The sequence below is a fragment of the Bos indicus genome, chromosome 5 (assembly GCF_029378745.1).
Source record: "Bos indicus isolate NIAB-ARS_2022 breed Sahiwal x Tharparkar chromosome 5, NIAB-ARS_B.indTharparkar_mat_pri_1.0, whole genome shotgun sequence".
Lineage (NCBI taxonomy): Eukaryota > Metazoa > Chordata > Mammalia > Artiodactyla > Bovidae > Bos > Bos indicus.
This window is the reverse complement of record NC_091764.1, coordinates 91,668,957-91,684,553: the sequence shown is the minus strand read 5'-3', so window position 1 is coordinate 91,684,553 and position 15,597 is coordinate 91,668,957. Positions and strand designations below refer to the sequence as shown.

Here is a 15,597-nt window from a genome sequence, read left to right as displayed (position 1 = left end):
GTTCTGAATTCTCTCTCAAGATCCTGATGGAGAAAGGAGGGAAAGAAAGTGCCACAAAGGGCTTTTCAAACAATTTATTTTGGTTTATTTTAAAATTCATGGCTTTTATAAAACTTCTAGGATGTGAAAGGAGGAGAAAGAAATTTTTTCCTATTATTCGTAGGAGTTACTAGAAGCTTCCTCTCAATCTTCCAAGTTCAAAATTTACAAATTATCTTAAAATTCTGTTTTTTTGTGCCTTGTACATTGAATATTTCTGTTTTCTGATGTCTTTCATTGATGACTGTGCACCCATATACCAACCTTCCTTGATAAATGATAGAACATAGATAGATACATAGATAGAGTTTGTCTTTTAGTTGAGCTTGCAGCTCTCCCCCTTTTTATAAGGCTTCTTCTACATGGACCTTCTTTGACCTCACTAAGTAACACTGCCCACATTTCCCTACTGCAGTGCTTTGTTTCTTTATGAATTACATTATACTGCAATGTTTTACACACAACATGTGAAACATGTGATTTACCCACATTAGAATGAGAGCTAGTTAAACCCAGATAGTTCATCATAGTGTTTCTGTTTCCCACAAGCTTAATAATACCTGAGACATAGTAATTACTCAATATTGAATCAATCATTCTCAAAAATTCATGATCACTATTTATACCTTATTTTAAAATAATATTTAAACTATATTATTTGAAGGAATCATCAATTATCTTTGTTTCTTACATTGCCTTATACAGTTGAATTAATTAATGAAATAATTACATAAGAAAATCAATTAACAATTGGTTTCATTGGAATTGACTTCCCTGGTGGCTTAGATGGTAAAGCGTCTTGCTTACAATGTGGGAGACCTGGGTTTGATCCCTGGGTCGGGAAGATACTCTGGAGAAGGAAATGGCAACCCACTCCAGTACTCTTGCCTGGAAAATCCCATGGACAGAGGAGCCTGGTAGGCTACAGTCCATGGGGTCCCAAAGAGTTGGACACAACTGAGCGACTTCACTTTCTTTCATTGGAATTACTTACAGTTCATACTTATATTTCAAGAAATTTCTGGAAGAAATGAGTTCCCATTTTCACCTTACTCTTAACCTCTTTTTCTGATTTAGATAAGAGTAGCCAACATCTAAAAAAAGTTTTTTTAATTCTAATTGTTTTTTAGCTCAAGTAAGACTTAGAAAAGTAGCAGTTGTTGTTTTGTCATTCCTGAACTGATTAGCTCAGAGAAAATTGTTTCAAAATATAAAGGTTAAAAAAAAGTGTGAAGGTAACAATTCACAGAATAAGAGAAGATATTAGCAAATCCTATATCTTAATAAAGGAATTTAATTCAGAATATATACTCATAACTCAATAACCAGAAAATAAATAACCTAATTTAAAAAAAAATGGTCAGAGGGTCTAACATTTCCTCAAAGAAAATATAGAAATGTCCAATAAGCATGTGGAAAGATGCTCAGCATCATTAATCACTAGGGAAATATAAATGAAAACCACATTAAGATATCACTTGACACTAACTAGGATGGCTATAATCAGAAAAACAATTACCTTTGGCAAGGATGTGAAGAAATTGGAAATCTCATATACTGCCCATGGGAATGTAAAACAGGGCAGCCAGTTTGGAAACCAGTTAGTCAGTTTCTTAAATACTAAACATCAAGTTAACATATGACCCAACAATTCCACTCTTAGGTAAATACTCAAGATAAATGAAAAATAGGCAGTTCTATTTCCAGTTTTTTAAGGAATCTCCACACTGTTCTCCATAGTGGCTGTACTAGTTTGCATTCCCACCAACAGTGTAAGAGGGTTCCCTTTTCTCCACACCCTCTCCAGCATTTACTGGAGAGTTACTCAGCCATTAAGAAGAATACATTTGAATCAGTTCTAATGAGGTGGATGAAACTGGAGCCTATTATACAGAGTGAAGTAAGCCAGAAAGAAAAACACCAATACAGTATACTAATGCATATATACGGAATTTAGAAAGATGATAACAATAACCCTGTATACGAGACAGCAAAAGAGACACTGATGTAGAGAACAGTCTTTTGGACCCTGTGGGAGAGGGAGAGGGTGGGATGATTTGGGAGAATGGCATTGAAACATATATAATATCATATATGAAATGAGTCGCCAGTCCAGGTTTGATGCACGATACTGGATGCTTGGGGCTGGTGCATTGGGACGACCCAGAGGGATGGTACGGGGAGGGAGGAGGGAGGAGGGTTCAGGATGGGGAACACATGTATACCTGTGGCAGATTCATGTTGATATACGGCAAAATCAATACAATATTGTAAAGTTAAAAAATAAAAAAATTAAAAAAAAATGAAAAATAGGTTCCCTCAAAAATTTCTCCATGGATGTTCAGACCAGCATTATTTACAATAGCCAAAAAGTAAAAACAACTCAAATGACCATCAAATAATGAATGGATAGATAAAAAGTGGTCTGTCCATGCAATGTTAGAGTATTCAATGATAATAAGTGAATATTAATGTATGTTACAACATGAATGAACCTTGAAAACACGTTAAGCAAACAAAGCTAGTCACAAAAGACCACATGTTTTATGATGCCCAGATATAGGCAAATGAATGGAGATGGAAAGTAGATCAGTGATCACCTAGGGCCAGAGGAGTTTGGGGCAATGTAGAGAATGAGAACCAGTTGTTATGAGGTTTCTTTTGTGGTTATGATTCAGTAACTCTAGGAGGAAGCTAAAAGCCATTAAATTGTACACTGAGTGAATTGTATGGTATTTGTTACATCTCCATAAAACTGCTAAAAATACTTAAAGAATGATTGTAAAGGCAAAACTATTAATATGACTCTCTATTTCACTAAAGCCTAGTTTTTTATGGGATAACTTTTTTAAGTTTCTAAAGCATTAACTATGGCTTTTTTTTTTTTTTTTTTTTTTGGATAGCTTATTGTTCCATTAAGATGTACTTTGGTCTATTTTAAAGACGTTTAAATGTATTAACTAATATTTTCTTGTAAAGTTCATGGAATACTTTTTACAAAAATCTTTGTCAGCATGAAGCCTGCTTAGTTTTCTTGCTTATAGATAAAGAGGATTCACTAGATGGATTTCTATATTCTTTGATTGCTGATAACTAAGCTTCTCTACCTGAAGAGATGTTGAACATCTATTTGATTCTCTTAATATTTTAAGTATAAAGTTTAGATTTTCATTTAGTGCTCCCTTAGTACTCACTTTATTATCTATAATAACCCTATAAAACAAATACTATTATTATCCCAGTTTTACCTTTGAGGGAACTGAGGCTTACAAGGGTTAAATTGCCCAAATGGCACTTGTAAGTTAAGGAGCTAGAGTTAAATCCAGAGATTTGGAGCTTGCCATCCTCACCCTATAATTCACACCATTCCTACATAAATACATGCTGTTTGTTTATGTACTAAATATGTAAATAAAACTATCCTACAGTAGTTTGATTATAGTAAACAGCAGTACTTTCCCTTGGATGTTTCCACTTCACTGTGTAATTTCTTTTTTTCTGAATAATCAGAGTTTTAAATGTTATGAGGACTGGTTTCAGAATAGAGTGGGGTTTAGAAAGCATCAATCAAGGAACTTAGTAGAAACTTGATTTATTTGCACATTGAACAGTTCCTTATCATGCATCAATAAAGGTCACTGAAAAGGTTGGAGTGTTTCCACTGTACTCATCCTCCAACTCCCACTCTCAGTTTAACAGAACTGTTAAAAAACTTGAGGACAGGCTGTTTCAAGAAATGAACCTTTCAACTTCTCTAAATTCAAAAGCTGACTTCTCTGAGAACAAACAGTATGTGCTAACAAGTAAGTTGTCAGAGTGAGTTCTTCAGAGGTCTATATTTTGTCTCCATTGAATAATCTATTTTTTTCCAGTGGCTTAACCTCCTGAGAACTGACGTGCTCCATTTCTAGCTCAGATAATTTTTAATATTGCTGATTACTTAATCCTGTTTGAAGATTCACCACCTCCTGCTGGCTTCTTTTTAGCAAGAAACATGTTGATATTTGATTTAGCTCTTGTGGGCCATAGGGTGTTAATATTTCCACAGCTGAGCGTTAACAGTGTGTTCAGCGGGTACTGATACTTCCATTAGAGAAGGCGGTGCTGTCAGAATACCAGAGACCAAGGGCTAAGGTCTGTAGTTCTTGGCAGATGGTTGCTATTTTCTTGAACCCTGGTGCACAGACACAACTATTCAACTACTAATAATAAGCAGAAATTACCCAAGGAATTAGAAGGCAGTTCAAAGAAAGCATTCATTTAAAAATAGCAACTCTGAATTAGCATCAGAGGATTACATCAGAAGCTTAAATAAAAATTTGACAAGGTACTAGAACTTCCTATCCTACATGAAGTGAAATTATTGTCTTGCAGAAACAAGAGCAATACTTAATAGGCAGTGCCTTAGCTTTGAAAATCAGTTTCCCTGGAAAAATGTCCCACAAAAATGTTTGCATCAAACCGCTGTATTCTTTATTGTAGAGATTAATGTACTAAAGTCATTCTTAACTACCATTGTAAGCAGGCCAAAGAGAATATGGAAAAGGTAGACAGCTATAACTTCCACATTTGACTAAACAATCAACTAATAGATGATGATGTATTCTTTCCATTTATTTTTTGAGCAAAAATATGTATATATGGAAACTGGCACACAATGAATCAAAGAAGCAGAATAGGACACAGCAACTGTGTTTAAAGAACATACACTTCAGAGGGAAAGACTCAAACTGAAGATCACCATACAATGTTCTCCAGACTATAATCATAGTGTTGAGTGCTGTATGCCTCCAAGAAAGAGAGAGGCAGATTCTCTCAGAGAATGTAAGAAAAGGTTTGGAAAGGAATTGAATTCTGACTTGAAAAATTCATAGGCATTTCCTGAGTGGAGTAGAGAGGAAATGGAATTCCAGAAAGAAAGACTAGATGGTCAAAGTTATGGAAGTTCAGAGAATAATGAGAGATTTACTATAATATTATAAAGGAATGGTACTAGGAGACAAAGTTGAAAAGGCTGGTTCAGTTTAGATCATTTGGAGCTCTATAAGTCAGGCAATTATTCATAACTAACTTTATGGCAGCCCATGGAATCTTAAAAATGGGACTCAAGCAGTCTGATTTATTTTGTACAAGGATAATTCTGTGCATTAATGCAAAGTGTGGACTGTAAAAAAGAATAACAGCAAGGATATTAGATGTAGGTATAGAAATAGTCTACTTGAAAAGTGGTCTGGGCCTGCTCTAAGCATCAGTAGAAATTTACAGAGCAGACTGGAGAAACATTTCAGAGGAAAGTGAACAAGAGAGGAAATAAGGAAGACTTTGAACTTTCTGATTAGGTAAATGATAGATAATTACATCATTAACCAAGACAAGAGTTTTGGATGAAAGAGCAAATTTGGGTGTTGAAGTTGGATGCCATCTTCAAGGCCTCAAAGAGGAAATGGAGAAAACTAATTTGTGCCTCTTGGAATAAGATTGATCGTAAAGGTGAGAAGATCACTAAAGTTGGAGGAGGTAAGAGAAAGATTTTAATGTTTGGACTTCTTATGTTTGTTTAAATAAAAAAGCTCCAAGCATGTTTACAAACTGAGATGAAAGATGCATGAAGGGAAGGAAGCTCAGAAAACAGGGATGGGTGAAGAGACAAAATGAGATGACCCCAACACCCAACAGACTGGACCAAAAATGAAAATAGAGCTGTTATCAAGGAAAGAGAGTAACTTGTTCCTCTCAGTTGGGAGGGAAGGGAATATATGAATAGAATTATAGGTAACTATGGATACGGAGAAAGGAGTACAACAAGGCTGTATATTGCTACCCTGTTTATTTAACTTATATGCAGAGCACATTATGCGAAATGCTGGACTAGATGAGTTACAAGCAGGAATCGATTGTAGGGAGAAATATCAACAACGATATGCAGATGATACCACTCTAATGGCTGAAAGCAAAGACTAACTAAAAAGATTCTTGATGAAGGTGAAAGAGGAGAGTGAAAAGGCCGGCTTAAAACTCAGTATTAAAAAAAATTATGATCATGGCATCCAGTCTCATCACTTCATGGCAAATAGAAGGGGAAAAGGTGGAAGCAGTGACAGATTTTCTCTTCTTGGGCTCTAAAATCACTGCAGATGGTGACTGCAACCATAAAAGCAGAAGACGATTGTTTCTTGAAAGGAAAGCTATGACAAATCTAGACAGTGTATTAAAAAGCAAAGACATCATTTTGCTGACAAAGGTCCATATAGTCAAAGCTTTGGCCTTTCCAGTAGTCATGTGTGGATGTGAGAGTTGGACTATAAAGAAGGCAGAACACTGAAAACTTAATGCTTTCAAACTGTGGTGCTGGAGAAGACTCTTGAGAGTACCTTGGACAGTAAAGAAATAAAACCAGTCAATCCTAAAGGAAGTAAACCATGAATACTCATTGGAAGGACTGATGCTGAAGCTGAAGCTCCAATGCTTTAGCCACATGATGAAAAGAGCCAACTCCTTGGAAAAGACCCTAATGCTGGGAAAGATTGAAGACAGAAGGGGAAGAGGGCAATGGAGGATGAGATGGTTGGATGGCATCACTGATCCAGTGGACATGAACTTGGGCAAACTCCGGGAAATGGTGAAGGACAGGGAGGCCTGGCGTCCTGCAGTCCATGGTGTCTCACATGAAGACAGAGTCAAAGTGATATACTGAGAATGAAGAACTTAGAATTGTATAAACCAAAGACATGAATCTTACCTTTGTGCATTTTTGAAGAGTTTATGGAGTTGCTTCCAAATTTCACAGTTGACAATACAAGCTTTGAAATCAGACATTTCTGTCTCTGTCACTTATTAATGAAACACTTCGTTCAAGTTTTTATTTTTTTTCTTTTATTTTAGTTTTATTTATTTACTTTACAATATTGTATTGGTTTTGCCATACATTGACATGAATCTGCCATGGGTGTACATGTGTTCTCCATCCTGAAACCCCTCCCACCTCCTGCCAATGGGAGTAATAAGTATCATGCATTGTACCTTACAGGATAAAGTACTTATGAGAACTTTCAATAAATGCTACCAGTCAGTCTTGTCAACATCATCTTCTTCCTGGTATCTATGTTTTTAAGAGTGTTTACAGTTTACAGATTTTTTTCAATGCTAAATTGTAAATATCATAAAGTCACGGGAACAATTTCGTTTCTAGTAAGATTCACTAAGCTTAAATTCACTTGTCAAAACGTATATGGTAAAAGAGCAAATTTATATTTGAAAATTGAATAGTGACTTATAGATTACTTATTAAGCACTTTCAAAATATTATATGATTGACCTACAAAACAGTCTCTATAATATTGTTACCATCATGTGCAGTTTCCCCCACTTTATGGATTTCCACTTTATAAATAAAGAAATTGATATCCAGTTTGTTTATTCATTCACTCAGTAGATACTTACTGATGGCCTGTTCATGTTAGACACTTCTTTAGGCTCTGAAGCTAGCATGTTAAGCAAAAAGAAACATAGTCCTGCCTTTATGGAGTTGTAGTCCACTGGAAGTGGGGAGAAATAGGCCCTTACCAAATTATAAATGTAAAATAACAGGTGTCATAACAGCTCTGAGAGAAGTACATGGTTCCATGATAACATAAAATGAAGGACCCAAATCTTTCTCCAGAGTGGGAAAAGTCTTCCCTGAGGAAGTTTTATGTTTGATTGCATATCTAAGATGAGTGAAAATGAACTGGTGAAAGGGAAGATAAGAGAAGAGTTCCATGGGAAGACGGGAGCTAGGAAATGCAGAAACTGCATTTAGGAAGTGAGAAGAGAGCCTACTGTGAGCAAGAATTCCTTAGAAGAAATGGAGTAGCCATCATAATCAACAAAACAGTCTGAAATGCAGTACTTGGATGCAATCTCAAAAACAACAGAATGATCTCTATTCATTTCCAAGGTAAACCATTCAATATCACAGTAACCCACACCTATGCCCCAAACAGAAATGCTGAAGAAGCTGAAGTTGAATGGCTCTATGAAGACCTACAAGACCTTTTAGAACTAACACCCAAAGGGTTGTCCTTTTCATTATAGGGGACTGGAATGCAAAAGTAGGAAGTCAAGAAATACCTGGAGTAACAGGCAAATTTGGTCTTAGACTACAGAATGAAGCAGGGCAAAGGCTAATAGAGTTTTGCCAAAAGAACGCACTGGTCATAGCAAACACCCCCTTCCAAAAACACAAGAGAACACTCTACACATGGACATCACCAAATGGTCAATACTAAAATCAGATCGATTATATTCTTTGCAGCCTAAGCTGGAGGAGCTCTATACAGTCAGCAAAAATAAGACTGGGAGGTGACTGTGGCAAAGAATATAAACTCCTTATTGCCAAATTCAGACTTAAAATGAAGAAAGTAAGAAAATCCACTAGACCATTCAGGTATGACCTAAATGAAATCCCGTATGATTATTCAGTGGAAGTGATAAATATATTCAAGGGGTTAGATCTGATAGGGTTCCTGAAGAAGAAGGCAGAGATCAAGACCATCCCCCCAAAAAAGAAATGTAAAAAGGCAAAATGGTTGTCTGAAGAGGCCTTACAAATAGCTGTGAAAAGAAGAGAAGCCAAAAGCAAAGGAGAAAAGGAAAGATATACCCATTTGAATGCAGAGTTCCAAAGAATAGCAAGGAGAGATAAGAAAGCCTTCCTCAGCAATCAATGCAAAGAAATAGAGGAAAACAATAGAATGGGAAAGACTACAGGTCTCTTCAAGAAAATTAGAGATACCAAGGGAACATTTCATGCAAAGATGGGCTCAATGAAGGACAGAAATGGTATGGACCTAACAGAAGCAGAATATATTAAGAAGACATGGCAAGAATACACAGAAGAACTCTACGAAAAAGATCTTCATGACCCAGATAATCATGATGGCATGATCACTCACCTAGAGTCAGAAATCCTGGATTGTGAAGTCAAATGGGCCTTAGGAAGCATCACTACGAACAAAGCTAATGGAGATGGTGGAATCCCAGTTGAGTTATTTCGAGTCCTAAAAGATGATGCTCTGAAAGTGCTACATTCCATATGCCAGCAAATTTGGAAAACTCAGCAGTGGCCACAGGACTGGAAAAGGTCAGTTTTAATTTCAACCCCAAATAAAGGCAATGCCAAAGAATGCTTAAACTACTTCACAATTACATTCATCTCACATGTAACCCACTCTAGTATTCTTGCCTAGAGAATCCCGTGGACAGAGGAGCTTGGTGGGCTGCTGTCCATATGGTCGCACAGAGTCAGACACAACTAAAGCAACTAAGCATGCATGCATTGGAGAAGGAAATGGCAACCCACTCCAGTGTTCTTGCCTGGAGAATCCCAGGGACAGAGGAGCCTGGTGGGCTGCTGTCTATGGGGTCACACAGAGTCGGACACCACTGAACTGAGTTAGCAGCAGCAGCAGCACACGCTAATAAAGTAACGCTCAAAATTCTCCAAGCCAGGCTTCCACAGAACGTGAACCAAGAACTTCCAGGTGTACAAGCTAGATTTAGAAAAGGCAGAGGAACCAGAGATCAAATTGCCAACATCCATTGGATCATCAAAAAAGCAAGAGAGTTCCAGAAAAACATCTGTTTCTGCTTTATTGACTATGCCAGAGACTTGAACTGTGTTGATCACAATAAACTGTGAAAAAAAATCTGAAAGAGATGGGAATTCCAGGCCACCTGATCTGCCTCTTGAGAAATCTGTATGCAGGTCAGGAAGCAACAGTAAGAGTAAGACATGGAACAACAGACTGGTTCCAAATAGGGAACGGTGTACTTTAAGGCTGTATATTGTCACCCTGCTTATTTAACTTATATGCCGAGTACATCGCAAGAAATGCCAGGCTGGATGAAGCACAAGCTGGAATCAAAATTACTGGGAGAAATATCAATAACCTCAGATATGCAGATGACACTACTCTTATGGCAGAAAATGAAGCAAAGCTAAAGAATCTCTTGAAATGAAAGAGGAGAATGAAAAGTTGGCTTAAAACTCGACATTCAGAAAATCCGGTCCCACCACTTCATGGCAAATAGATGGGGAAACAGTGGAAACAAGAGATACTTTATTTTTGGGGGGCTCCAAAATCACTGCAGATGGTGACTTCAGCCATGAAATTAAGAGATGCTTGCTCTTTTGAGGAAAAGTTATGACCAAGCTAGACAGTATATTAAAAAGCAGAGACATTACTTTGCCAACAAAGGTCCATCGAGTGAAAGCTATGGTTTTTCCAGTTATCATGTATGGATGTGAGAATTGGACTGTAAGGAAAGCTGAGTGCCGAAGAACTGATGCTTTTAAACTGTGGTGTTGGAGAAGACGCTCGAGTCCCTTGGACAGCAAGGAGATCCAACCAGTCTGTCCTAAAGGAAATCAGTCCTGATATTCATCGGAAGGACTGATGTTTAAGCTGAAACTCCAATACTTTGGACACCTGATGTGAAGAACTGATTCATTGGAAAAGACCCTGATGCTGAGAAAGATTGAAGGTGGGAGGAGAAGGGGACAACAGAGGATGATATGGTTGGATGGCATCACCGACTCAATGGACATGAGTTTGAATAAATTCTGGGAGTTGGTGATGGACAGGGAAGCCTGGCATCCTGCAGTTCATGGGGTCACAAAGAGTCGGACAGGACCGAGTGACTGAACTGTACTGAAGAGAGCTAGTGTGCCTGTAGTCCAGGGGAGGAGTGTGTGATGGAAAGATACCTTCATATGGAACTAGATCATGTTAAGGTCTTCTAAACAGGGTCATGTTAAGCAACTTCATCTTTATTCTGATAGCAACATGAAGGCATAAATGGTTCTTGGCGACAAAAAATTTTGAATTGATTTGCATCTTTCATGGAGGAGGCAATGGCATCCCACTCCAGTACTTTTGCCTGGAAAATCCCATGGACAGAGGAGCCTGGTGGGCTACAGTCCATGGGGTTGCTAGAGTCGAACATGACTGAGCGACTTCCCTCTCACTTTTCACTTTCATGCATTGGAGAAGGAAATGGCAACCCACTCCAGTGTTCTTGCCTGGAGAATCCCAGGGATGGGGAAGCCTGGTGGGCTGCCGTCTCTGGGGTCACACAGAGTCGGACACGACTGAAGCGACTTAGCAGCAGCAGCATCTTTCAGAGATTACTCTGGTTTCTGAGTGAAGCATGGATTTGGTGAAGGAAGCGTTAAGTAGATGAGAGAAGATGAGATAAGTTATGGAAGTAGTCCAAGGATCAGAGAATGGCAAGTCAGCCTTAGAAGGTGGTGTTGGTGGTGGTTGTTTCGTTGTTCAGTTGTGTCTGACTCTTTATGAAACCATAGATTGTAGCCCGCCAAGGTCCTGTGTCCATGGGGTTCTCCAGGCAAGAATACTGAAGTGGGTTACCATTCTGTTCTCCAGGGGATCTTCCCCACCTAGGGATCAAAGCCATGTCACAGGCAGATTCTTTACTGCTGAGCCACCAGGGAAGCCCTAGAAGGTGAGTGGTAATGCAATGAAATGAAGAAAACCAGAACATTTAGACATAAAAATGACAGGACTGAATGGGAAGGAGTAGTGAAAAAGAAGAGTACCAAGGATTATTCCCAGATCTCTATCTTTCGTAACTAAGGGGATAAAAGTAACATTCCCTAAGATGGGGCACACTGGGAGACACATAACCAATAGAAGAACAAGAACTATGTGGTTTAGACTTTGCATGTTGGCTTTGAGGTGTGCTTGAGATGACCAAAGGTGTTCAAGAAAGGTATCTAAGCTGGAGACCCCAACATGGAAGTCATCAAGTGAAGGATGGGAATTAAGTCAAGGGTGCAAATAAATTTGTTTAGGGAGAGGTCTTAAAAAAGGAACCCTTCATATTTATTTATTTTTAGAACCCTTAGTATTTAGACTCAAAATCCCTTATTCTTTTTTTTTCCCCACAAGATAATGAATAACTTTATTATCAATGAGTATTTTTTGGTTATACTTTGGAATTGTAAGTACACATTATTATTTTTTTCAGTCAGATGCCTATTGACTAGAATTATAAAACTCTAAGAACTTTTAAATCCTTTTTATTGGAGTATAGTTGCTTTATGATATTGTGTTAGTTTCTGCTGTACAGCAAAGTGAATCAGCTATATGAATACATACGTCCCCTCTTTTTTGGATTTCCTTCTCCTTTAGGTGGTGACAGAGTGCTTGTTATAATTCCCTGTGCTATACAGTAGGTTCTCATTAGTTATTTACTTTATACATGCTAGTGTATATACGTCAGTCTCCCAATTCATCCCACCCCTCTTCCCTCCATGGTGTCTATATGTCCATTCTCAGAAAGAGAAACATATCATAGATATCTTAAGTAATTCATTAATACCATGACTATATGGCTTACCCAGTGGGTAAAGAATCCACCTAAAGTGCAGGAGACACAGAAGACATGGATTTGATCCCTGGGTTGGGAATATCCCTTGGAGGAGAAAATGGCAACCCACTCCAGTATTCTTGCCTGAAAAATCCCATTAACAGAAGAGCCTGGCAGGCTATGGTCCAAATGGTCGCAGAGAGTCAGACAAAACTGAGCGACTAAGTACACATGCATGACTATATAGGCATTTCCCAGTATTGTTGTGCAAGTCCATAACTATCCATCAGGAAATATCTGAACAGTTCCTTTGTCTGTTTGGGCCTAGGACTCATTCTTATTCCTTTTGGTTCATGGCTGAACCAGTGCCCCAATCCAGATAAGTAAATTACACTACTCACTATTATATGTTTCTACTGACCCATTTAGAATGGAATAAAATTTAAAATACACCCAAATAAGTCTTGTGCATATTATATAAGCATAGAAGATAATAGCTAGTCAAAAGATTAGAAGGCCTTGATAGAAATATTGGGCTAGTATTCTGGATGTTTATAATCTAGTTTTGTTATCAACCAGTGAATGACTTCAGGAAAATAGCCCAAACTCTCTTGAGTTTCAGTTTCTTCATTTATACAGGCAGGAGGTTGAATAAATCTCCAGGTTTCGTTGAATTCTAATATTCTATAATCATGTGAACAATTTTGAAAGAACATGAATTATTCAGTAGATAGAGGTTGACAATCATTTTAAAGAAGCTTTATTCACCTCTTTTCCTAGAAAAAAACTTCTTCTGTCATGTCTGATTGTTTTTAGTGTTAAAAAAAATAGCGAAGATGTTCATATTGACATTTTCCTTCCAAGCTGATGCTGAGTGTGTCATCAGATTCAAAACCTGTTGGAAAAACAGTTCTGTACTTCTGATGGTTTTCTAATTCCAACCTGACATTGGTGCTTTTAAGCTGAATAGCCTTATGGCATTCTGCATGAATTCTTACTGTGTTTTCTGAAGTCTGACATTTCTGTTACACTTAAATTTGATCTCAGATTTCTTTGCTTTTCAGTTTACCCCAAGTTGCTTTTTTTTAAAGGTCAACATTTGTTACATTGCATTTGGCTTTCACCCATCACTTCAGAAGTTTTTGAAGTAAGCTATTGACCCTACAGAAAAAGAAAGTAAGAAAGAAGTAGAAATGACAAAGTAACAAGCCAAATGGGAAGAAGTTGAAAGATGTATTTTTCTGTTGAAATTTCACTTCATAATTCCAGTGGTCCTATTGAAGCTTGTCTGAATCCGTTGTGATATTCCTATAGCCCTCTGAGATGAGAGGAATTATACATGTTTGAGAAGGAATGACAATTCCCAAGTCTGATGTTGGCAGATGACTTTGAAGCCAATTTTCCACTCATGGGAGACATAGGTTGATGTGCTGCTGTCTTAGAAACAGGGCACAGGTTCTGATTCTTTGACCAAAACTACATTGTACATCAAAGTTTTCAAAGTCTACAGTCTACAGTCATAGAAGGTCTACAGTCCTCAAGATGTTTACAGCGATGTCACAAGGTCAAAATTGTTTCCAAAGTACTTCCAGACATCAGTTCTTTTTGTCATACTCATTTACTCATGAGTGTATAGTGGGGTTTTCCAGAGACTGCATGATATGCAGTGTTACAACAGAGTTAATGCCAAAGCAGATAGGAGAATTCAGCTGTTTTCTGTTAAGCCAGACATTAGAGACAAAAATATTAAATGATATAACTTTTCTCACTATTTTCTTTGTGAAAATGCAGCTATACTTTTAGAAACATATTGTTTATGTTAACATATAATGAATTATTGTCACTTAAAATGAATTGATAAATATATCTTAAATGTCTTGGTTGTATTTTTAATTGATAATTGTTAATAGATAGAGGCTTTCCAGGTGACTCCCCGGGAAAAATCTTCCTGCCAAAACCCAGGAGATACAGGTTCGATCCCTGAGTGGGGATAATCCCCTGGAGAAGGAAAGGGCAACCCATTCCAGTATTCTTGCCTGGGACATTCAATGGATAGAAGAACCTGGCAGGCTACAGTCCATGCAGTTGCAAAGAGTCAGACATGACTGAACATGAACACCTGCCTGCATAACCCACATAAACAAAAACTCTTTGGAATCATCTATAATTTTTAAGGATCTAAAATGTTCCAAAAGAAACTGAAGAACTTCTACTGTACAGCAGACTTTAACCACTGGTCAGTTTCTGCTTCTCCCTTGAGCCAAAGAATTACATGAATACTTGATACACTTCCTTTCCTACCCATGTAAAGATTGCAATTCCAACTTAATTTTCTGCTTGACTTTCAACTTTGTGTTTACCCTACAGTATTGGCAAAATATAGAATTGATATCTCACTGAAGTTTCTTTGAAAAATGTTTGTCTTGAATTTGCTTTCATTTTACTTAATGTTTTCACATTTTGAGGTTTTTAACCATATTTCTTAGATTCCTTTTATCAACTTTTACAGTCAGTCTGCAAGGAGTATTTTTTCCTTTGTGTCCAAATGTCCTCATTGGACAACAAGCTATTTTTAGGTAAAATCCTTTAACAATTACTGTGGCGAGTTTTATATTTATCTTAGGTATGGTATCTTGTCCTTTTAGAAATCCTAAAGATGCAATTGTTAGCTCCATTCAGAAGCAACTAAACCCTGAATATATAGAATCACTGTTCAGGAAACTCATATAAAACTGAATAGTAAGCCAGTCTTAATGTTTTTGTTTTTGACCATAATTGTAGGGTTTTTGGGGGTTTTTTTGCTCTTCTCTTCAGACATACATGGGAAGCTAAATTAGATAGCATAAAGTTAATGGACATTTTAAAATTATGTATAACCTTAAATAAGTGATTATTTCACATGGACTCTTTATTTCTAATTTTTAAAAATTTCATAATAAATGAAAATTTGTTTCACTTACCTGGTCTCCTCCCCAACAAGCAATGAATTTTACTGATCCTATATATTTTTAATACCTTAAAACAGATAAATCTCCATTTATTACATTTTAAATTATCTATTTTCTGATTGATTATAAGGAAAGTGAAGTCGCTCAGTCATGTCCAACTCTTTGCAACCCCATGGCCTGTAGCCTACCAGGCTTCTCCATTCATGGGATTTTCCAAGCAAGGGCACTGGAGTGGGTT

At 37.3% G+C, this 15,597-nt stretch overlaps 1 protein-coding gene across 6 annotated transcripts in view; it reads left to right on the top strand.

The window, feature by feature from the left end:
* The window catches only part of PIK3C2G (phosphatidylinositol-4-phosphate 3-kinase catalytic subunit type 2 gamma), a 644,646-nt gene that overhangs the window by 333,961 nt on the left and 295,088 nt on the right, over positions 1–15,597 (top strand). The window lies entirely within an intron of this gene.